We start from the raw sequence: 25,221 nt of genomic DNA, 5'->3' as shown, positions 1-25,221 counted from the left end.
AGCCCCAAGTTGGGCTCCCTTCTCAGCAAGGAGCCTGCCTCTCCCTCTCCCTCTGCTGTTCCCCTGTTTGGGCTCTCTGGTTCGTTCTCCCCCACAATCAGCCCCATCAAATAAGTAAATAAAATCTTTTAAAAATGTTTCTAAAAAATTTCTCACCAATATTTATTTTTTAAAAAAGATTTTATTTATTTATTCATGAAAGACAGAGAGGGAGAGAGGCAGAGACATAGGCAGAGGGAGAAGCAGGCTCTCTGCAGGAGGTCAACATGGGACTCGATCCCGGACCCCGAACCCCAGGATCACGCCCTGAGTCAAAGGCAGACACTCAAACACTGAGCCACCCAGGCATCCCATCTCACCAATATTTATGACTTCCTGAAGAGATTCTGAATATATAGTTGTCAATATCTCTTATAGCTCTAAAAACCTGTGATACTACTGCCAACTTCTGCTAATTGATTAGAAGCTTTACTATGTCTCCTTACCAAGAGTAGATCAACACTAAAAACAGCAGTAAGAGCTCTACATAATATAGGATATATCTAAAAATAGTAATAACAGACTAAGTGAGAAATACATTTGAAAGACCATAAATTATTTTGAATGGTTGGCAGTTTTCTTGAAAATGTCTATAGTGAGAGGTAAACCAGTGGTTTACTTAGGACAATAGCATATTTTTATACCAGGGGCCAACACAAAACTAAAACTGAAATATTACAAAGCCAAATAGGTAGGCAAAAATATAATATTTCAGGTCTGGAGGAAAGCTAAATCTAAATGTCAAATTATGTAACTGAATGTTTTACCCTCTACAGTTTCAAAGGAATAGAAATGCCAACAGCAGAGTTCCTGAAATTTTGAGGCATACAATTTATGACATAGAAAAAGCACAGAATTGAGAGTGTGAAAAATTGTGTACTAGTTCTGGCTATGTCACTTATTAGAGGCATGATTTTGAGAAAATAATTAAAGTTTCTTAGATTTTTCCCCTTGAGTATAAAACTGGTATTAACATGTGTCTCCTGATATTTTGGGGAGACTACAGTACATCTAAAAGCTACCAATTGCTATCATTGTTATTTATTTACCCAGATGATTTTAGGAGTACTTCTCTTTAGTTTGGTTTTTGAAGGCTCTTGTTCCAACAACCTAAACCATTCAGAAACTTCAAAAATCCACATGGAGTCCCCTGAACAAATGGAACTATATACTATTGTTACATTCTAAGCTTGTACTTATGGAACTCATCACAGGAGTTAAACTGAGGTAATTCTCTTTCTGAAAGAGAATGGCTCTCCCTAAAGAAAATATTTTCTCTAAATCTTTCCTTAGACAAAAGTGAGGGACTACTACAAGATCCGACCAATACGACATCAGCCAACATCTTGCCGAAATGATTCCCTCAGCCAACTGTGGCACGCCTACAAGAGTTCCACAATTTTCGGTTTGTGTTTTCGCATATCTAAATATAGTTTTGAATCCCAAGTCACTAAGTCAACCTCTCCAAGCTAACATTCCCAGCTTCTCCAGACTAAGCTCTCTATTTCTGCCAGATCTGGCTCAACAACAGCCCCAAACATAGCTCTAGAATACTTCTCCTCCTGTCAGCCTGGTTCACTCCTACTCATGTTCTGAGCCTCAGCTGAGGTGTCATTTCCTCCAAGAAGCTTTATTTAACGCCCAAGCACACAGAGGTACCTCCTCTATGCTCTCTCTGCAACCTGTGTCTTTCATCACAATTGTGATGCTATATTGTTGAATGTTTATTGTCTGTATCCCTTCTCTCCCAAAATGGAAAATTCTTAAGGATAAACCTTCTTTTTATTCTTTGTATCCTAGCATTCAGTAGGTTCCTGTGATATCTTCGTGCTGAATATGTGAATAAATGAATGAATGCATAAGTGAATCTATGAGTAAATAAAATAATGAAATGTATGGTTCTGTTCATTCCAGCCTCCGCACCTTTGTTCTCACAACTTAGGTCACCCCTTAATTACTCCTGTTCACCTACTCAAATCTTATCTTTCATTCAATTCCTGCTATATGTTGTACATACTAAAGTATAAGCATTGAGAAGATAACAACAACAACAAAAAGATGTAACCCCCCCGCCCCACTCACACACACACACACAAGGGCCTTAGATAAGGAAAGAGATAGATGTAAATAGTTGTCAATGATGCACATTACCAGGACCTGGCAGAGTGAAGCAATGGAGTTGGTGACATCATAGGACAGGACCAATCCCAGTCAGGTAGACTAGAGATGTCTTTTATAAAAAGGCCCTTCCTGACCTAATGCTTTAAGGACAGAAGAGGTTTCTAGGTAAAGGGTAGGGATCGGGGATGATGTAAAACATTTCAGACAGAAAAAAATATAGGCATAGGAATAGAGATATGAAACAGTACAGTGTAGGGAAGGATCCTAGAATCAAGCTCCACAGTAAAGTTAAGTAACCTATCTAGGATGGAAGTCTGATCAGTAAAAACAAACAACAACAACAAAAACAACATGAGACTGGAGCTCAGGCTTCCTAATTCCAAGTCCAAACTACTTCCATTACCCCAGAAAATATAGATGTTAGATTGCATGTGACTCTGATTTTCCAATGGAAAATGCCCGAGTGTGGCACTTTTTAGATGGTGCACCTCACCCCTTAGAACTCCTTTCTCAGTAGTTGTGGCAGATCTCAAGTAAATTTTAGCAGTTCATTCAGTGGCTCAAAGGCTGTCATATAGAAAGACATATATAGTTTGCTGAAGTCCTGTGAAATCTTCAAACCTCCAAAACCACTTGGGAGTCCTAGTAGTGACTCAGTGAAGCAATGTAAACAAAGCCCAAACGTCAGGCAATGATGAATTTCTCTGACAACATATCTTTGTCTAAAGAATGACAACTCAAAGTCTCTGAAAGGAACCAGAGTAACTGTGCATTCTCAAGATAAATGATTTGTCAACCAGGGCCCTCAAAAATGTTTCAATTATCCCAATTTTTCCAAAGTATTTGAAAAAACAAACAACAATCTACCCACTGCCGTACTATGCTAACGCCTACTATGTTTTGGGCGTTTTGCACTCATCAGTATTCTTCCTAATAACCATGTAAACATCAATATCTGTAGTATACAGTTGGGAAAACAGAGAAACATTAAGTCACATTTCTGAGGTCACAAAGCTTGTGGAGATGGAGTCAAGATTCAAAGTTGAGTCTATCTGACTCCAAAGCCAGTCATATTTTTGGTAACTCTAATTGTACAGTTAGGCAGTTCCTCCCCATCTCGCCCCACATCAAATTTAATGACCATGGTTGTGGAACCATGGAGAAAGTCACACAAAGAGTCACAGCAACTGAGTTATTTAACCACTGCTTTTCCGTGTGACCTCATTCCCATTGATAGGAATATGTCTAAATGACTTCTAAGGCTTTTAATAGTTTTGACATCTGTAACTCTGTGAGATTTTAAAATATTCTTATATAACAACTTCCCCATGAAAAGGTCATGGCCCTGTGAGTTGCCTGTAGTGGGTAGATAGGAGGATAAAACCCTCAGAGAAATTGAATTGAATTCTCCAGGCTTATCAAAGTGGAAAAATAGGCACCTAGCTGCCAGAAAGTGAAGGCGTAAGTCCTTGGGAGATGAACTTAGTTAAGGCAGAAGCTCTTGTGCATCAACACTGTCAGCAGCAACCTCAGTCAATGTCACAAATGCAATGAAGACTCCAGAAAAAATATATTGTTGGCTTTGCTGAAAATGATAGAAACTTTCAACTAAGTGGTACATTAGACTCCACATTAGATCTGGTCTTAGGGCTAAAAGACCCAATATCTTACCCTAGATATCCAAGCTGGTCAGCATTTTTAATGATTCCTTCCCTATCTATGCACAAGATCAAATGCATCCATAAAAATTCAAGGCAGCTCATCTCTTCTCTAGACTCTGACTCTTACCCTCTGATATTTCTAATTTTTGCCTGATCCCTAATTTTTTTTAAGATTTTATTTATTCATGAGAGACACACAGAGAGAGGCAGAGACACAGGCAGAAGGAGAAGCAGGCTCCCCATGGGAAGCCCGATGTGGGACTCAATCCCAGGACCTAGGATCACGCCCTGGGCCAAAGGCAGATGCTTAACTGCTGAGCAACCCAGGTGTCCCTGATCCCAAATTTCTGTTCCTTTGTCTCACATCTGGATAAGAGAAGCTTGCTTTATTCACCTAGTTTTAAATATTTACTGAGCTCATTCTATATGCTAAATACAAGCTCTTGAAGTCAAAGATAGCTAGGCTGAGGTGTAAAAAATGAGTAGAATTTATCAAACAAACAAAACTGGGGGCAGGAAACTGGGGGTGATGAGGATCCAGGGAGGAGGAGAGAGTTTCAGACAAATATAAATATAAAAGTCTGGGCAAGGGACACAGGTTAAAGATGGAATGATCAGGAAATTAAAAAGAGTGTAGTTATGGCTGAGACTTCAGAGTATGTTGGAGAATTTGTAAGACATGAAGCTCAAAAGGTAAGCACAGGATGACAGAGGATATGGAACAGAGAATCCTGATTCTGCCAACAATTTCAGTTTCTCTATAAGATGGAGAGAACAAGTCCTCCTTCCTATAGCGCTTCGTTTCCAACATTTAGTAGGTGCTTAAACATTCACTGAATCTGAATCCTGGAATGGAAAGGAAGGGTGGAACTGAAAAAGTATGACAGTGGGATTGAACGGCTTCCCTATGAACTGTGCAGGAATAAGATAAAGTGCATTTTTGGAGTTGTCTAGGTTTCCTAGTCTGGTATTCAATGAGATGACAGGGCCAGATTCAAGTACCCAAGTCCTTTCCTTGTTACAATTTCCTAAAATTTAGGGCATAGAACCACCCCAGCAGCTTCTTCACTCATCCTGTGAGTTCTGCATGGAGCCCTAAGAAAGTTGTCAGCCATGAGATTCTTTCCCCTCCAATGCAAACACACATGGCACAGGCATATGATTCCCATCTGGATCCGCCCCCGACTTCCGGCCAGGAGGCTGCTGTGTAGGCAGGACCGTCTGCCTTTGAATTTGCCAGTCTAACCTAGTACCCTGAGCCAGCCCTCTCCAAGCCGTAAAATACAGACTTGGCAAAATTCAAACTTCCATAAATTCCTTTCAGAGGCCTCTATCTCTACCTCTTTCTTAGTCTGTCAAAAGAAGTTGACCTGGGCCAGAGACAAGTTTGCTCAGACAAAACAAATAGGTATTTATTTTGGGAAGAGAACAGGCAGCCTTTCCGTTAATCTAAGGAACAGATGCCGGCCCAGGAGGAGAATGGGCTGAAAGTCCCACCCATCACTCTAAGGCCATTAGGGCCAGGAACTGTTATTCAAAGCAACAGAGCCTCCCTCCACCTCAGGTTCCCTGATAGCACCAGTGCCTGGCCACTGCAGAGTTATTATCATCATCATCTCTGCTGGATTCTATGCCCCAAATTGGCAGCATTCCTTCTATTTGCAAACAGATTGCAAAATAAGAACCCCAGGAAGGATGCTAGCTGGCCAGCTTCCAAGGAACCTTCAGCAGTGGTCGTGCTAAATCAGGGTTGCCTCCCACTCCCTGAAGAGCAGCAGGCGCTGGCACTGCCTCCCAACGGCCTTGGATCATGGGGGTACCTGGTCTCTCCTCCCTCCTTCTTCCTTCCTGGAAAATTATCCTGAGAAGAGGGAGAGGGCACAACTTCCTGGGAAATTACAATCAAGAATCCACCACTGAGATCCTTAACTATTCATGAGTTTCCTGACATAGGGGCTTTATCTCCAGGAAGACTGGCCAGGAACATAGGGTCAGCCCAAAATTTTTCTGTTTTCCTTTTTCGTAATGCTTTTATCTGGTCTTGGTGACCATTTGCTTGTTATCATATAATGAAGGTAAATATTCTTGTAACTCTCTTTTAGCAATTCGTGTATTCTTAGAAATAAAAGTTTGGGAGCCAAGTTCCAGATCTAGACTGTAGTTGTAGATGTACCAAAGGGAAAGAGCAGAGACTTCAGAGCCACATGAACCTGGGTTTGAATTCCAGTTCTGCCATTATTCTGTGACCTGAGTCAGTATTTAACTTCAGCAGACTTCTGTGTTCCTTAATTGGTAAGATGGGAAGCAATAATCTCTTCTTTGCAATGTTGAGACCGTAAAACAAACAACAAACAAAAAACAAACAGAGGCTAGATATATGGCATTAATTGGGGTGCCTGGTTGGTTCAGTTGGTTAAACTCTTGGTTCGAGCTCTTGAGATCAAGCCCTGCCTTTGGCTCTGTGCTCAGTGCAAACTCTGCCTGAGATCCTTCTCTTCCTCTGCACCTCCCACTCCTCCTCTAATGCACGTGCTCACTCTCTAAAATAAATGAATAAATCTTAAAAAAAAAAAACATAATAAAAGGACATCTTTGCGTCATAATTTTTAAAATATAATTTGATAACAAAACTGGAGATAAGCTGGTATGCTTTCTTATAAACTGCTCTCTGAACAGAAGATCCACGGGCCTCCATTAATAGCTTCAGCATAGTACCGGGGCCAAAGTGGTTTCTTCCACAAGACAATTTCTATCATCCCTTCCAAAAACCCTTAAATGGCTTCCTGTTGTCTTCAGGACAAATTCCAAAGTTCTTTAACATGACAGCTTGTGCCCTATATGATCATCCCTACCCATCTCTCAAGACTTATCTCTTCCATTTGCGTGCTCCTATTCAACCATGGAAATGACAGCTAGCTCCTTATGTGGTTTTACATACTCTGTTAAAATGTCTTTTTGGAACTCTGCACCTGGGTAATTATTTTTTAACGCTCACAACTCAACCTATTATACCCCTCCTCCTGGGAGCGCCTTGAGGACAAGAACCATGCCTTGTTTATTTGTGGTATATAATAGGTGCTCAGATCCTGGTAGCTAAGTATTAACAAAAGAAAGGTCCATAGATGTATCACTATCCATTGTAAAGTGGACATTCGCTAATTAATAAACCTCAATTTATAGCATTATTTCTGTTAGGAACTCTCAAATTATTCTTGGCTGTGGAACAATTAGATCCTATGCTGATTTCCTCTCAGAGGAAAAGTAGGCAGTCAGTTCCTCATTGCAAGGTGAACTTTCCTCTTTTCTTCTACCCTTTTCCCCCTTTCTTTGTAGAGCAAGCCAAAGAAAGAGTAGTAATTATGAGAAAATCTACACTATATAATTATTGTAGCATTTAACTTTGTATTGACATCTGTAAAAAAAGAACTCTGGAAATTGATGAACAATGATGTTTTTCCTATCTTTTAAATGCACTTTTTTTTTAACTTTAAAAATATCATCACTTTTGACACATGTCTTAATAGTTTTGAAATACCTAGATTTTCTATTTTGGAGATAATTCTTACAACATAAGAGGTATTAAATTGCTAGAGGTAGAAATAAACTTAGGGACTGTTAATTTTATTCCCTTATTTTATATTACTGGAACTGAGGTTCCCATAGGGAAATGTGACTTAACTAATATCACACAGAGGGAAAGAGTGATAGTGAAGGAACACAAATACAGTCTTCAGGAGATCTTGAGTCTCAGTCTCTCTGAGGGTCAGTTTCTCTGACCATAAAATGCTGTTAATAATAATATGATATAGGGGCACTTGGGTGTGGTTCAGTCAGTTCAGCATCTGCCTTGGGCTCAGGTCATTATATTGGAATCCCATGATCAGGCCCTGAGTCAGGCTCCTTGTTCAGTGGAGAGTCTGCTTCTCTCCCTCTGCTCCTCCCTCCACTCATGCTTGTTCTCTCTCTCTCTCTCTCAAATAAATACATAAAATCTTAAAAAAAAAATAGTACCTGCTACACATTGTAAGGATTAAGGGAGTTCACAAAGGAAAGTACTCAGCTGACTTAATATAAGCTAATTTAACTCTATAATGATTCTTTTATTATAATTTATGGTAAATAAGGACTAAAACAAGCCCTGTTCTTTCTGCTATAAGGCATAGTCTTTTTAAGTAAACACATTTCTACCAAGGAGGACAGTAGCCAAATGGGAAGAGAGTAAAAAAGTGAGAGAAAAAGAAAGTGGTGGGTGGGGGGTGGTAGAGAGAAGAAGGGAAGGAAAGAAGTAAAGCAGATTTCAGATGAGTTAAATTAGACAGAAGTACACTATAAGAAGTTCAATGTAAGATTCCCTGCAGATGAACACCCATGGACTCCATCCACTCTCAGCTACTTAGCCAGAAAACCTGCTGGAATTTATCACTTGAGGAATCTTTGAGATGGTGGCTAAAGAAGACAGGCTGGTACAGGGGAGCAATCCAATGGTTACTCAATTATAGACTACTGTCAAAACACAACTCTGCCTAAAATATAGGTAGATGGATGAGACTTGGAAAATAAGCAGAAGCCACAAAGAAAAGTCACTTGGATCACACTCTGAACCACTTTATTTTACCCAATAGCCTGCAAGTGGCAGGTAGGATAAAGGATATTTCAGTTCAGCTATCTATCTAAAATAACTCCTAAATAGCTGTTTTTCTCCTCCATGAATTTCACTTTCAATATCTGAAGAATATGGGCAATGACCAATCCATAGGGTTACTATAAAAATTAAAATATGTGCTAACAGAACTTTTCATGATACATGAATCAACTTACAAATGTTAGACATAGTTATTACTAAATGTTTTTTCAGGATTTTTTTCAACAATGGACTCTAATGTTTTAGTAAGTCGAACTAAATTTACTAATTTCCCTGAGTTTTATTGAGCACTTTCTATGTGCCAACACTATTCTAAGCACTTTACAGAAATTAACTAATTTAATCCTCACAACAGTATAATATAGGTACTGCTATTGTCATTTTATAGATTAGGAAACTGAGGCCAGAGAGGTTAAATAACCAAAAGTTATTTTTATTGGAGCTGATACATGAACCCAAGCAGTCTGGCTCCCTTCTTAACTTACACAATAAATTATACTTAATGCAATTATTTATGATTTCTAGATAACATTGGCACCTGTTTGAAGTTTCTCTTTGATTCAATAAACTGATGTGTGTGATGAGTTATATATACTTGATAGGAAATTTAATTGCTTCTTAAAAAGAAATCAGTTAATCATTTATGATGCCGTTAAATGTGATATGAATATAATCAATACCTACTGTATTATGTAGTTGATATTTTCATTACTGGTTTCAGAAAGTATCAGAAGTTTATTATTCTTATCATACAACATTGAGTTAGGTTTAGAATTCATCTTTCTGGTCCCCTGTACCCAGCTCAGTAAAAGGTCTTTCCACTCCTTTTGCTGCAGGTGGAATATTTCTGCCCAGTCCCCAATTCCTATGTTGGAATCCTAACCCTCAGGTCATGGAATTAGGATGTAAGGCCTTAGGAAGGTGATGATGGATCATATCCTTATACCTCACCTCCTCCTTATTAAAGAGGAGAATCAAGAAAGTTCCCCTGCCTCATTTTGCCCTGTGAGGTTACAGTGAGAAGACAGCATCTATGAAGAAGCAGATCTTATCAGACATCAAACCTGCTGGAGACTTTATCTTGAACTTCCCAACCCCTAAAGCTGTGAGAAATACATCCCTATTGTTTATAAGCTACCCAGGCTATGGTATTTTGTTATAGCTGCCCGCATTGACGAAGAAATAAAGATGGTACCAGAGTGGGGTGCTGCTGTAATAAATATTTAATAACTGTGGAAGTGGCTTTATAACTGGGTACTGGATAGAGGCTGAAAGTTTTGAAGTGCACACTAGAAAAAGCCTGCACTGCTGCGAAGGGGCTGCTAAAGGCTCAGAAGGAGAGAGGAGAGCTGCAGAGAAAACCACAGTCTCCTTAGAGAATTTCTAACTGGTTGGGGAAAGAATGTTGGGAGAAATATGGACAATAAAAGCCATTCTTATGAGATCTCAGACAGGATTAACAAATATATTACTGAAAACGGAAGGGAAGACAATCCTTGTTATAAAGGGCAAAGAACTTTACTGAATCGTGTCCCTGTGCTACTGTTTTGTGGAAGACAGAACTGGCAAACAATTGAAATCAGTTATTCAGCTGAGGAAACATCTAAGCAAGTGTTGAAAGGGTAGCTTAGTTTCTTGTAACCTTTTAGTAAATGCATGTAAAGAAAGGACTTAAAAATGCAGTTGTTAATCAAAAGGGAAATAGGCCTTGAAAACTTGGAAAATTCTCAACCTATCCATATGAAAGAAATGAAAAAAACTTGTTCAGGAGAAAACACAAGAGTGTGCCAAATTTGATAAGGAGATCAGTATGGATCAGCCAACTAAACAGACGCCAGAAAGTGTTGTCCAAAAACAATGGAAGGATGGCCCTGAAGGCATTTTGGAGATCATTGGGGCTGTCCTTTCCATCACAAGCATATAGTGCAAGGGCCTAATTTCAAAGGGGCTGCTGCTGTCCCTGCCTCACATCAAGCTTCATGTAACAGGCTCTACTTCCCACATTTTAGTGCCACTCTCCTTGGCTGCCACAGGTACACCTCCAGTGGGCTGTGGTACAGGAGTGAGCTTCACTCAGCAAAGAATGGGGATCATGGCTACCTCCACCTAGATTTTGAAGGAAGGAACCCCCTTGAGAGGGTCACAACAGGGACAAGGCCACCAATGAGAACCTCTACTAGGACATTGGCTAGAGGAGCAGTAAAGAATGAGCTGCCCTGGTAGGATCACTAGCACCCAGCAAAGCCATGGAAAAGGGCCACTCAAAGCCACGGGAACAGAGCCACCAGAACCTTGGAGACCCAAACCTTGCCTCAGTGTGTCCAGAAAGCAGGAACTCTGTCCCAGTGGGTCTGAAGGGCAGAGCTTTGAATCAGAAATTATTCTTCAGTCTTAAGCTTTTGGATTTTCTGGGGACCTGTTACCCTTTTCTTCTTTCCTATTTTCTCTTTTGGAATGAGAATGTCTATCTTACACCTGTCCCACCACTGTATTTTTAGAAGCATATAATTTGTTTGATTTTACAAGTTCACAGCTGGAGGGGAATTTGCCTCAGGATGAATTGTACCTTGAGTTTTAACATACCTGATTTAGATGATATTTAGATAAGACTTTGGATTCAGACTTTTAAATTGCTACTGGAATGAGTTAAGAATTTTAGGACTATTAAAATGGAATGCATATATTTTTGCATGTGAAAAGGACATGAATTTTGGGGGATCCAGGGGGCAGAGTAGTATAAATTGAATGTTTATATTTCCCCCACCCCGACTCCCACCAAATTCATTTGTTGAAATTCTAATCTCTAAAGTGATGAAATTAGGAAGTTGGGCCTTTGGGAGGTTATAAGGTCCTGAGGGCTCTGCCCTTAGGATTAGTGCCCTCATAAAAGAGGTCCAGGAAGCTTTCCTGTCCCCTTCTGCCAATTGAAGTTACAGTGAGAAGATGGCCATCTATGTGGAAGTGGGCCCTCTCCAGACACCACATCTGCTGGAGCCTTCATCTTGGACTTCCCAAACTGCAGAACTATGAGAAATGCATTTCCATAGTTTCCAAGCTACTTAGTCTATGCTATTTTGTTGTAGCAGCCCACATGGACTAAGTCATCTTTCATGTTATTATTTGATTTACATGAGGCTTTATAAAGCAAGGAAGGGATCTGTTCAGTTACTGAGCAAAGAAGATCCTATAGCTGTAGACTTTTTGGCTCTAAGCAATCTAGGAAAATGCCTTTGCAATACCAAGGAGCTACTGTTTCCAAGATACACGATAACCTTTATAATGAAAGCTTAGGGATTGCTGGTTTGTAAAGATCAGAAACCCACTCATGCTCCTTTCAGACAAGTGGGGTTTATCTTAAGAATGTTAAAGATATCAGTATCAGCACCCCACTCACAAATGGGCTTCATGGTTATTAGAAAACAGTCAAGTAGTTTCTCATTCTCTCACTCTTTGAGATATTTTTTTTTTTGACAAAGGTTCAAATGTTATTTATTTATTTATTTATTTATTTATTTATTTATTTATTTATTTTCTGCTACATCTAGTTACTTTATTTTTGCAGGAAAGCAAGGAGAAATGGTGAACACAATATTCCCCTTTATTTAATTATAGGAACAGCCTCACAGTTTCTCATTTCTGATGTGTTCATTTCATTCTTCTCCTTAGGCTTTTCTGCTCAACTACTTCCATATGGACATCATAGCCTTTACAAAATGGTGTCCTTCAGCCCAAATTAATCAGACTTTCTAGTTGTTTTTCATAGTCAACCAACAAATTCCCTAATTTCCAGAAAGAGAAATGTGACTGATTTCAGCTTGGACTAGATAACTATTCCTGGTCTATTCCAGAGTTGAGGTCACTTGGTCCATAGGGTTGTCTCTTCTAGGCTGTGACAAGTTCTTCTCAAAGGGTGTGTGGGGGATAGAGAAATGATAGGTATCTCAAAAACAGTATTATTCATCTGAAAGCTATTATTATGGTACTGTTTGTTTCCTCTTTCAATTTGAATTCTTGAGAACATGTGTCTGACCTCACAAAGACTTATTATCCTGTAATACTATGGAAATTTTCATCAACATAATCCTTTATTATTTGTCTGGCTTTTCAGATGAGAAAGTGGAGGCTAGGAAAGTTTACATCACTTGCATGAGGAAAAAATGAACTCAGATGCTTTGTTCTCTCCACTATGTGTGCCTCAAATACGGCCAGATTCTCTTTTAATATCTTCCAAATCCATAACTTTGGAGCGTGCAAATATTCAGTACACTGAGGCTAGGAAGGAAGAATTTCTCTGGAAAGAGACTCTTACATACTCTTGATCCTGACTATCTTATAATGTGTTCTCTTATGACAAACTGAAATTTCCATATATAGCAAGTTTGACATTTTTCCAAAGGCTCATCCAGAAAACACTGTCTCTACCACTAACCAGTCCCACCCAATACCCTTACCTTCAACAAGGAGATATGATTTTAATCTATTTGATAAACTCCAAAATCATCTGATGAGGTGAAAGAACATAATCTTTGCAGAAAACAGACCTGGGTCAGAATTTTGGTTTCACCACGCATAAAATGTACTATGCTTCTTCATTTGCAAAATGAACACATGAATGATCCCAACCTAATAGGGTTACTGTGAAGACTGGAGATATTGCAGGTATAAGTCTGGAATGATAATTCATATAAATGCATTTATGTTGCCCAAATTTATCATTCTATGAATGTCTACAAGTGCTAGCTCAGTAGCCTAACTATGTGCTAGGCTCTCTATGTACACTGCTATCAGGCTTAAGAGATGCACACCTGCCACCTCTCTAGCCAACCATTCTATTTGCAGGAGATTCAATTTTCCTTTTATTTCTCCTAGGGACTCTCAAGTAGATCAAGAAAATGAGTTAAAGAAAGACCTCCCCCAGTCTGAAGAGACATATCATCTGTGATTGTATACTTGCATGAGGACATGAATACAACTAATGTTATATTTTTAATTTTAGTAAGTTTAAATCATTTAAAGGGATGGAAACAATATAGCTAAATATTCTATTGATTAGACACAAATATACATGTCAAATATTGCTATGTGTATTTGGGTGATTTAAAATGTAGATCTTTGTGTGTAGGCTATACTCAAAAATAAATAAAATGTAGATACATCAGCTAGTCTTTAAAGTCTACATAATAATTGGTAAGTTTCACTTTAACAAAGTCATCAGAGAGTTCTGGGAAGATTGCAAGAGAAGGCATGACCTGAGGATGTTCTAGAAGGAGAAGACCTTAGAAGATTAGTTAGTACTTTCATTTTAATAGCTGGTATCAAGGTCTGGAGAAAATAAATATATCTTAGATTACCTGGGAAATCTAAAACTAAGACTAGTTCTCAAGTATTCTTCCTCTTTGTCCAGTATTCTTTATAATAGATGAAGCACGAATAAAAAAAAAAACTTTTTTTAGACCCCACATTGGTATTTAAAGTCTAATTAGCTAGGATGATGAGGGATAGGGACAATTTAAATGAAGAAAACAGAATAAGAAAAAGCAAGGTAGAAGGAATGCAGAGCATGTATTTGGGGAACAGTAAGTGATGCAAAAAGGCTGAAGTTTAGTCTGTAATACACAAGAGGCTGGGAATATACAAAGGGGCATAAGCTATATTGAGCACTGTGTACTAGGTCATGTGACACACTTTACACAGTTAATCTTTTTAAACAGAGAGATGACATGTAGGATATATATCTCAGATATATATGAGAAAAAGGGACCGTCGCATAGGCTAAGAATGTAAGACTTGTTACTAGTAGTCTGACATCAGCCAATTCAATCTGATCACTACTGCAAGTTGAATGATAAAGTATACTACGATGACTAGGTGTAGCAGAAAAAAACAAAAGGCTGGATGATAGGAAACAACTTTTGGTCTAGGCTCAACTATCTGTGTGACCTGTGACAAGTTACTTCATTTGCAAAAGTTAATTTAATCGCTATTGTAAACCCTTTCCCACTATTGATGGCAATTATTCAGAATCTCACATGTGCATGTACCTCTTAAGGTTGTAAACTTCATTGTACATTAAAATCACCTAAGGAGCTTGCAAAAAATGCAGACTCCCATGTGTATCCCAAGGACAAAATATGCTGATACATGTCTAGAGGAAGGCAGGAATCTATATTAGACAAGCACATTTGATCACTGATATTGATTACCCATAGATTGTGTTTCAGCAAGGACTACCTAATTCAATGTATTCCCTTTTCTGCCTTGGCTACTGGGAAGCACAGTTCAGTTTTACATTTATTCTTCCTTTCATTTCTTACTGCTGGTTATTTTATCCTCATTTCAATGGTCCTATTATATCATCATGGAGTTTTTGCTGTGGTGTTTCTTCATTGTTTTTAATGTAAATATCTTACATTCTTTCCAGGAGTGGTAGATATAAATAATAAAGAAATAAAATTACATGGTCATAAACTTTTCTGGAACATGAAGGATATATTAGATACTCATTATGTGACTATCAAACTTAACAATTTCATTATTCTATAATGCTAACAAATGCACTATTAAAATCAATATTAAATATTAAGGGCCTTCATATACTATGTACTGTATCAGTGAAAGTTTGTTTACAGTAAAAATTTAAATGAGGGAATGGATTTAGCCAAACATCTATCTGAGGAAGGAGTATTCTAGACAGAAGGAACAGATTAATAGAAGGATGCCCTGAATAGTCAAGGAAAAGCAAGTGGTCAATGTAGCAGGAAAACTGTGAGGGACAAAGTAGTAAGAGATAAGATCTTAGAGGATACAGGCAGCCAGATTAAGTAGTTTGTTTTAAATTATTTTAAGATACTCTCTTTTTTTAAAGTAAAGTGGAAAGTTACTGGAGAGTTTTGAGCACAGGCATGACACAATCAGACTCATGTCTTAAAAGGATAGCCCTGGCTACTGTTTTGGCAATAGACCAAAGTGAGGCAAAAGTATAAGCAGAAAGATGAATTATGAGGCTATTACAGTAATCCAAGCGAGAGATGATAGTGGTTCAGTCAAGGGCAGTATTGGTAGAAAAGCCAATTGGATTTTCTAAGAGATTAGATGTGGCAGGTAAGAATTTAAGAGATACAGGGCTGCTACTCAGACTTTGCTCTAACTGATCCGAATATGCCATCTAAATTGTGACCATAATCAATGGAATCATATAAGCCTCTCTTTAATCTGGTTACATAAAATAAACTTTGAAAAACAAGAAGAATTTGATTAAGGAAGAGAGATTCTGATCCTGTGGTACTCATTTAAGCCATTAGGGTGATCCTGCAACACATATGCCTCTATAACTATCACAGAATTTCTGCCCTTGAAGAAAGAAGCACAGGTCAGTAATTTGGCTCGTATTTATTCATCACTTCTTATGTGCATATTAACTCATCACTTTTTATGTCTATTCTAAATATCTCAAAAAAACAGAAAGCCACTTATGTAGTATACATTATTATTATTATTATTCCCCATATTATGAGTAAAAAAACTGATGCTCAGAATGGTTAAAAAATATGTCCAAACTCATATAGTGAGTAAGTTGGGGAGTAAGAATTCAAACCAGACAGCCAGGCTTCAAGCTCTCACTCATTAACCACTATATTACACTACTTCTAAAGACTACTCTAAGCTTCCATATGAAAGTGAGGACAGTAACAGTATTTACTTTATAAGATTTTTGTGAGCATAATAATTACTTATTACTTATTATTAATAAGTATATGTTAATAAGTATAATAAATATTATTATAATATTATTAATATACTAATAATATAATATTATTAAAATAATAAATGTTATAATAAATATTATTTGGGGATCCCAAATTAATAAACAGTTATCCAAAATATTACATAATGTTATAGTTGATAAAAAAGTTATGACCATTATTTTTCTCAGGTCCTCAACAGGTTATTTCACTCTACATATTAGTAAATTGAGGGCCAATGATGATCCTCAATAATTTGTCATGTCATAGGAGTGACGGGCAGGACTTGATTTCAGATCTTATGTTTCTAACGTCTTTTTTAATGCTTTTCATTGCCTCTAGTAGATGAAATAAATAATTTATTTTATCTAGAAGATAAAATAAATAAATCTAAAGATATGCAAGGGCACTGAATGATGCCTACAGTTCACAGAAACACTATTGGCCTTATAAAATCTTTTAATATAAATGGAACCTACAATAAGAGTAAATAGTTTCCCATACGTCAGCAAAACTCAATTCCAAAATATAAAAGAAAAAAAACTCTAATGCTCAAAAGCAATATAAATAGCAATATAGCAATATAAATAGAAACTACCTCCAAACTTCTTTAAAAAATAAAGAACTTGCATAAAGTTGCCCAAACTCTAGTATGAACAGAAAAAGATGAAACACACCATGTTCCTATATGGAAAGGAAGGGCTTAATATTATAATGTCAACTCTGCCTAAACTATTCTATAGATTTAACACTTCATTGAAAATAGCAAAGATAATTTTAGACTGTGAGAGAGTAATTCCAAAAATCATCTTCCAAACACATTAAACATTCAAAAACACTTAAAAAAGAAGAGTAGTAAAGCAGGACTTGGGTTAAAATAGTAAAATATACTACAAACTTACAAGTATTAAAACAATATTCTAATGGTACAGAAATAGTAATAAAATAGAACAGAAAATTCTGAAGAACTCGTTTATTCATTTATTTATTATCCAGTAGAAATTTACTGAATGTCTGCTGTGTACCAAAAACTATTCTAGGCTCTGTGAATACAGAGAAATAAAAAGATAGAGTTCCTATTCTCATAAAGCTTAAATTCCAGTGATTTAAAATAATAAAAGAATCATCCAATATGATAAAAAAAAAACCTTTCCTTGGAGAATTAATAGATTTTTCAACAAATGATGCCTAAACATAATCACTGAGAAACTACTAACGTTAAGACCATATGTTTAAACTTATTAACCAAAACAGATTAAAGATTGTAGAAGGAGGAGGAAGAGGAGGATAAAGAGGACGAGGAGAGAGAGTGGAAGAGAAGAGGAAGGAAAGAAAAGCCAAGCTGAGCTACAGAGCCCTTAAAGAGAGTATAAATGAGCAATTAGTTATTTACTCTTGAAAGGAAAAGGTCTTTGTTTATTTAACTATTAAGAAATAAGACCCAAAGAAAAAATTTGTGGATTTGACCATTTGAAAATCAAAACTTCTGAACATCAAAAATATTATAAAGAAAACTGAAAAGTAAATTATAAAATGGGAAAATATATTCAATTCTATAAAACAGAAAAAGCTACTCAATATAAAAAGCTTTCAAAGGAGAAAATGAAAAGATATGTCACAAATTGGGAGAAAGTATTTGTAAAATATTTGTTTTCTGGTACCCAGAAAAGAATAAGGTATTTAAAATGCACAGTGATACTTAACCCAAATAAAAAATGGGTGAGAAGGGCACCTGGGTGGCTCAGTGGTTGAGCATCTTCCTTTGGCTCAGGTCCTGATCCTGGGGTCCTGGGATCAAGTCCCACATTAGGCCCACTGCAAGGAGCCTGCTTCTCCCTCTGCCTATGTCTCTGCCACTCTCTCTCTCTCATGAAAAAATAAAATATTAAAAAAAATGGGTGAGAGATCTGCAAAGATATCTCCAAGATTCACCAAAGAAGATACAGATAGCAGAACAAGCACACAAAAAGATAGTTAATATCATGTGTCATATGATATTCAATGAATTCAGGGAATTGTGAATTAAAACAACAATGAGATATCACCCTTTTGAATGACCAAAATTCAAAACGCCTGCAAGTAGAGGTATGGAGCAACAAGAACTCTCATTCATTGCTGATGAGAGTGAAAAATGGCACAGCCACTTTGGAAGACAGTTGGTGGATTCTTAGAAAATTAAATGTATTCTTACCGTATGACCCACTGCTCATTAGTATTTACCCAAATGAAGTAAAAACTTAGGTCCACACAAAGTCTGCACACACATGTTTATAGAAGTCTATTAATTAAAAAAAAAATCTCTCACAACCAAAAAAAAAAAAAAAATCACCATTATGAGAGGGAGGGAGACACAGAGAGAGGAAGAGGAGGGAGGAAAGACATGAACCAGAAAACTGCAAAGAAAAAAAATAAAAATGAAAGAAAACTATAAATTGCCATCAGTCTTCCTGAAAATATCTAACTTAGGAAGAAAGCTAAATCATTAACAAAAAGGTACTACTTAATTTTGAACACAATCATATAGGCTGGCATATTTATACTATGCTGGAAAGAGTATTAAATGACAGAACTTGGAGGGAATTTTATTAATATGGCTTAGGAGTGCCTAGGTGGGTGAGTCAGTTAAGTGTCCAACTTTTGATTTTTATTTCACTCAGGTCATGATCGCAGGGTTGTGAGATTGAGACCTACCATTGGGCGTGAGCTGAGCATGGAGCCTCTCTCTCACTCTCCCTCTGCCCCTCCTTGTGTTTGTGTGCTCTCTTTCTCTCTTAAAAAAAAAAAATAATAATATGGCTCAAAAGTGTTTTAAGTATACATAACTTCAATTCCACATATGAGAATTTGGCCTACAAATACCATAGTAAACACAAAACCATTTATTACAGCGTGTTTATTGTAAAACTTAATTGTTCAACACTAAGGATTGATACAATAAACTATGATGCATCCAAACAATAATCTCCTGAGATTCCTTCAAAAGAATCTTATACAAAAGTACTTAATGTGTGGAAAATATTCAGAATGTATTGCCAAATGGAAGATAGTTAAAGCAAGTTTGCAAAATGGTTTCATATCTAATTTTTAAGAAGAAAATATATGTACACGAATTTTGCTTTTTTGTTTCTTTCTAAACAAACAAAAAGTAAAATTTTGACATGTCAACAATTAATTCATTTTTAATTGAATTATAGGAAATTTTTGTTTTCTTCATTTTTGTTATCTATATTTTTATTATTTCTACAAAAGTAATATGCATTGCATTTTTAATAAGAAAAATGTAGTGTAGTGGTTAGGAGAAAAGGTTCTAGACTCACTTGGCTATACCTTGAGATTCTTACCTTGTCTTCCTAAACTTCAGCTTGCACTTCCATAGAATGAAAATATTAGTTTTTTTAAAGATTTTATTTATTTACATATAGAGAGAGCATGAGCAGGGGGAGAGGCAGAGGGAGAGTGAGAAGCATATTCCTCACTGAGCAGGAAGCACAACGCAGGGCTCAGTCTCAGGACCCTGGGATCATGACCTGAGTTGAAGGCAGACACTTAACCAACTGAGCCACCCAGGCGCCCAATAATATTAGTTATTTTGAGGAATAAATGCAATAATGAACTGTTAAGTATTTAAGGTCATGACTGTCCCACAACAAATGATCTATAAATACAAATAACATATCATCATCATTATAAAAAGAGATGAGAATAAAGCGAAAAGACCAAAGCCCATTTACCTCTAATGAGAAATTATATCCAAAACTGAAAGGATATGGGAAATAGACTTAGACACCCCCACTATTATACAATAAAACAACCGCTAGCCTGTCTGGGCTTCTGATTCTATGAACATAAATATCTCAGTGCAAATTAAGAAAACAATCCCCCCAAAAATCCAAGGAGACACAAAGAGCAGGCAGGAGTCTGTATTTTGCCTCAGTCATACAGTGGTAATTAAGAGAAGACATTTGAAACACCCACCTCAAAAATCTAACAACCTTAATATAGGGTAATATAACATGTAACTTTGTAAAGATGTCAGTCTCACTTAATACTATAATTACTGTATATGTATTGTTTTAATGCAGATTTTCATTTAGACATTGGTCTTAGAAATATCTTTGTGGATCTGATTCCAAAGCAAGGGTGACAAAAGTAAAAATAAACAAATGGGACTGTATCAAACTAAAAAGCTTCTGCACAGTGAAGAAACTACTCAAAATAAAAAGGCAACACACTTAGTGGGATATTTGCAAATAATATTTCTGGGAAGGGTGAAATATCCAAAATGTATAATGAACTCATATAACTCAACAATAAAAAAGATTAAAAATTGGTAGAGAATCTAAATACACATTTTTCCCAACAAGAAATACAGATGGCCAACAAAAAAAAAAAAAAAAGAAAAGAAAAGATGCTCAGCATCACAATTATGAGGGAAATACAAATCAAAACCACCATGAGATATCTTTTCATACCTGTTCAAATGGTTATATTAAAAAAGACAAGAAACGCCAAGTGTTGATGAGCATATGGATAAAAGGGAACCCACATGTATTACTGATGGGGACATAAATTGATGTCACACTATGCAAAACAGTAGGGAAATTCCTCAGAAAAATTAAGAATATTAAGAATAGATCTTTCATATAATCCAGCTGTTCCACTTCACTAATTCAAAAGATATTTGTATCCCTATGTTCATTGCAGCATTACTTACAATACCCAAGATATATAAACAACCTAAGTGTTCATCAATGAATGAATGGATAAAAAGGATGTGATGTGCATACACACATACACACACAATGGAATACTACTCAGCTATAAGGAAGAATGAAATCTTCCCATTTCCTACAACATGGATGGACTTGAAGGTGTTAGGCTCAGTGAAATGAGTTGGAGAAAGACAAATACCATATGATTTCACTCATATGTGGAATCTAAATAAACAAGACAAATGAACAACAACAACAAAAATACCAAAACAAACCTCAATAAAAATGTTTAAATCACATCACCCAATAGTCAACTAGCTAATTATTTAAACTATAATAATACATTTTCTCACATTTCCAGATGTGTAATTGGTCAATATAACTGGGCAAATGCAAGAAAACAGATTAGGCACAAAATAAAAAAAAAAAAAAAAAAAAGAAAAGAAAAGAAAGAAATGGCTGATCAGCTTTGTGGAGTGACAAAAAAAAAGAAAGTCTTTTTTTTTTTTTTTTGACATTATGGAGACCTAGGATCAAAACCAACTTTTCACGTAAAAATATTTATTTAAAAAAATATTTATTTAGAACTTACTATGTGAAAGACCTTCTTTTATATACCTTCATTTAGATTTTTTTTAAGATTTATTTATTTATTTATGTATGTATGTATGTATGTATGTATGTATGTATGTATGTATTAGAGACACAGCAGGGAGAGAGAGAGAGAGAGAGAGAGAGAGAGAGAGGCAGAGGGAGAAGCAGGCTCCATATAGGGAGACTACCTACATTATACCATGGTTGCAAGCACTAAATGAGACAGAAAAAGATTTCTGCATCAGTCCAAGTTGAAGTAACAGGAATCAGATTTATACTCCTGCATGAAAAAGCTAAAGAATGGGACAAAATATATGAAATAATGGTTTTCAAAACAGTAGAGGTAAAAAAGTAAAAATAAAAAAGATAATAGAGGTCAGGTAATGAAGAGCAGTGTACTCATTTATTTATGTAGATGGTACAGCCATTTTAGAAAGTATTTAGCAGTTGCTTACATGATTAAGTATTTGCCTACCATATGATCCACTCATCTCTCTCCTAGGTATCCACCTGAGAGAAATGAAAGCATATATAACAAATATTTGTACCTGAATGTTCATGAAGCCTTATTTGTAATAACTAAAATAGGGTTGCTCTCAAATGTCTATTAACAGATGAAATGAAAACAAATTGTGGTATGTCTATATAATGGAAGATGTATAAAATATATAAAAGGGAATGAAATATTGATAAATGCAACACCAGTGAAACTCCACATAGTTCTACTGAATGAAAGAAGCCAGATAAAGAAGAGTACATAGTTTTTGCTTCATTATTTATAAAACTCTAGAAACAGAAAACTAATTTATAGTGAGTTAAAGAAGATTAGTAGTTGCCTGGGGGAAGAGTTGGTGTCATGAATGTGCACGCATGTCAAAACATCAAATTGTACACTTTAAATATGTGTGATTTATATTATGTTGATTATACCTCAATATAGTTGTTTTTATTTTTTAAAGATTTTATCTATTTATTTGAGAGAGAGAGAGAGAGCAAGCTAGCAAGCATGTGCAAGAGGAGGGGCAGAGAGAGAAGCAGATTCTCCGCTGAGCAGGCTTGATCCCATGACCTTAGACCATGAGCTGAGCTAAAGGCAGCCACTTAACCAACTGAGCCACGGAGGCACCCCAATACAGTTGTCTTTAAAAGTGAAAAGGTGGTAACCTTGGGTGGCTGAGCTGGTTAAGTGTCTGCCTTTGGCTCAGGTCATGATCCAGGGGTTCCCACTCAGCAGGTAGCCTGCTTCTCTCTCTCTCTCTCTCTCTCTCTCTGTGCCCCTCCCTCACTCATTCTCTCTCTCTCTCTCTCTAATAAATAAATAAAATCTTTTCTTAAAAAAGTGAAAAAGAGAGGGGTGCCTGGGCTGGCTCAGTCGGTAGAGCATGTGACTCTTGATATTGGGGTTGTGAGTTTGAGCCCCACATTGGGTGTAAAAATTACTTAAGTAAAAAGTCTTTAAAAGTAAATAAATAAAATAAAAGTGAAAAAGGAAAATGTAGATTATTACATGATGCCTATCACAAAGTGAGTATTCAATAAATATTAGTTACTATTATTATTAAAGTATAATGGGATAAAAATTTTATATATCATACTATTAATCTAGCATCAGATTTCCTTTCATGCTTAGAGAAATACATAAATTTGGGTATGGCAAAACTTGGATGGCAAAAACCCAAGCAATAAAAACAACTGTAGTTTCTGATACCAGCAAATGAGTGGAATTTGAGTTTTCCACCAAGTACACAAAAAAAGAAACTACAGAGATGGTGTTAAGTACAGGTAAGGATGATTATATGCATTTGAGAGGCTAATAAAAATTCCCTTATGGTGGAATGATTTGAAAATATTTTAAGCCTTAAGGTATTTGGTTTTCATTATTGTAATGCAAATCCTTTCTTCAACTAATTCTGATACACTGAACAAACACTTTAAAGGAATTATGGTGTTGATTTTATATACTGTGTAGTGTGTGTATCCTCCCTTTTTGGGGAGTGAGAAACAGAAAAATAAATACAATGTTTTAAACACAATAGAAGTTTATTTTTCTCTCATATATATATAAAAAAAAAAAAACCTGGAATTAAGTACTCCAGAATTGGTATGGTGACTCTCCCATTATCAGAACCTAGGGTTTTTGTTTTTGTTTTGTTTTTTTCTGTTTTGCTACGCATCACTCTTAGCATGCTACCTCATGGTTTAAGATGGCTGCTGAAATTCCAGCTAATATGCTCATATTCCAGCTTTCTGGAAAGAGAAAGACAAAACATGATATGACACCTCTTTAAAAGATATTTGCTTCCCACAAGATGCACACTCTGCTTACATTTCTCTGGCTACAAGAAAGTAGGGAGAATGCAGTTTTTACCAGGAAGTGATAGACCCATAAAATCAAGGATTTTACAACTAAGAAAAGAAAAATGAACAGAATGAATGGTAAATAGCCAGGAATCTGTCACGGTATGTAAAGAGAGAAAGAAATTTTACATGATTCAATGCAGTGTGAAATAGAAGCAATTATACAAGTAAGAACACAAACACAGAGGTGATCATGAAAATGTGAGGTCTTCCCCATGAAAACTGCACAGAAATCTTAGATTTTAACTTCCACAGGGTGTGAAACAGTGATCTAAATTACCCTTAGCTAGGCCTCAATATACTAAGAGACACCCCTCATCACTGACCTCCCCCAATACATACATAACTATCATCTGGGGTTATAAGATGCTTTGGAGAGGAGAGTGGCTCAGAGTAAACAATACCCTAGGATGATCGCATAATCTTATTCATTAGTGCTGTCTGTGAGGTCACATTCACTTTGAATCTGTCAGGACCTCCTTAACCTACTTGATCCTTCCTGTATTCCAACACATCCCTGGACCAGATTTATTGCCTGAAATTGGAGATTAATGCTATTTCCTAGCTCCTGGCACAGTTTCTGGTATACAGTAAGTGTTCGGTAAATATCTGTTAAGTTAAATTGGAAAAAAAAAAAAAACCTACTTATCCATCTATCTAATCTATCTAGCTAGATGTTCGACCTAGCTAGTCATTAGAGAACAGTAAATTAAAGGAACAGTGAGATGCCCTTTCCACCAAACTGATGAAAATTTTAAAAGCATGATAATGTTAAAGGCTGATAAAAGCATAAGGAAAATGGTATTTTCATATACTGCTGGTGAGAATGGAAATTAATAATCTAATTTGGAGGGGCACCTGGGTGGCTCAGTTGGTTAAGTGTCCAACTCTTGATTTTGGCTCAGGTCATGATCTCAGGGTCCTGGGATTCAGCCCTGCTTTGGGCTCTGTGCTCAGCAGGGAGTCTGCTGAAGATTCTCTCTTTTTTTCTCTTTGCCCCTCCTCTCACTCTAAAATAAATAAATATTTTTTTTTTAAATCCTGTTTGGAAACAATATGGTAGTCCCCCACTAAATAAATAATAGGTATAACCTATGCCCCAACAATCCCACTTCTAGTCATGAGTTGGAGAAATTTTCACATATGGACAAAAGTTACCATACACCAAGGTCAAATGCATTATTTGCAAAGTCAAAAATGGAAATTCCTAATGTCCATCAATAGGGGAATGTGGTATATTCCTCTATAATTAGTATAATGCAGTAAATATATATGATGGCATAAGAGGAAAGTATTTCAGATTTCTATTGCTCATTGTATCCAGTTCCTTTCTTCTGGACATATGACTATAC

The 25,221-nt window shown here is 36.5% G+C and overlaps 1 protein-coding gene across 11 annotated transcripts in view; it reads right to left on the bottom strand.

Annotated features, from left to right (window-relative positions):
* LOC112642495 (BEN domain-containing protein 5) overlaps positions 1 to 25,221 on the bottom strand; it is a 1,368,880-nt gene that overhangs the window by 714,004 nt on the left and 629,655 nt on the right. The gene's annotated exons all lie outside the window — the stretch shown is intronic.

Source organism: Canis lupus, chromosome 15 (genome assembly GCF_003254725.2).
Source record: "Canis lupus dingo isolate Sandy chromosome 15, ASM325472v2, whole genome shotgun sequence".
Classification (NCBI taxonomy): Eukaryota; Metazoa; Chordata; class Mammalia; order Carnivora; family Canidae; genus Canis; species Canis lupus.
Note: the sequence above shows the minus strand (reverse complement) of the source record. Positions and strands in the feature narration are given on the sequence as shown.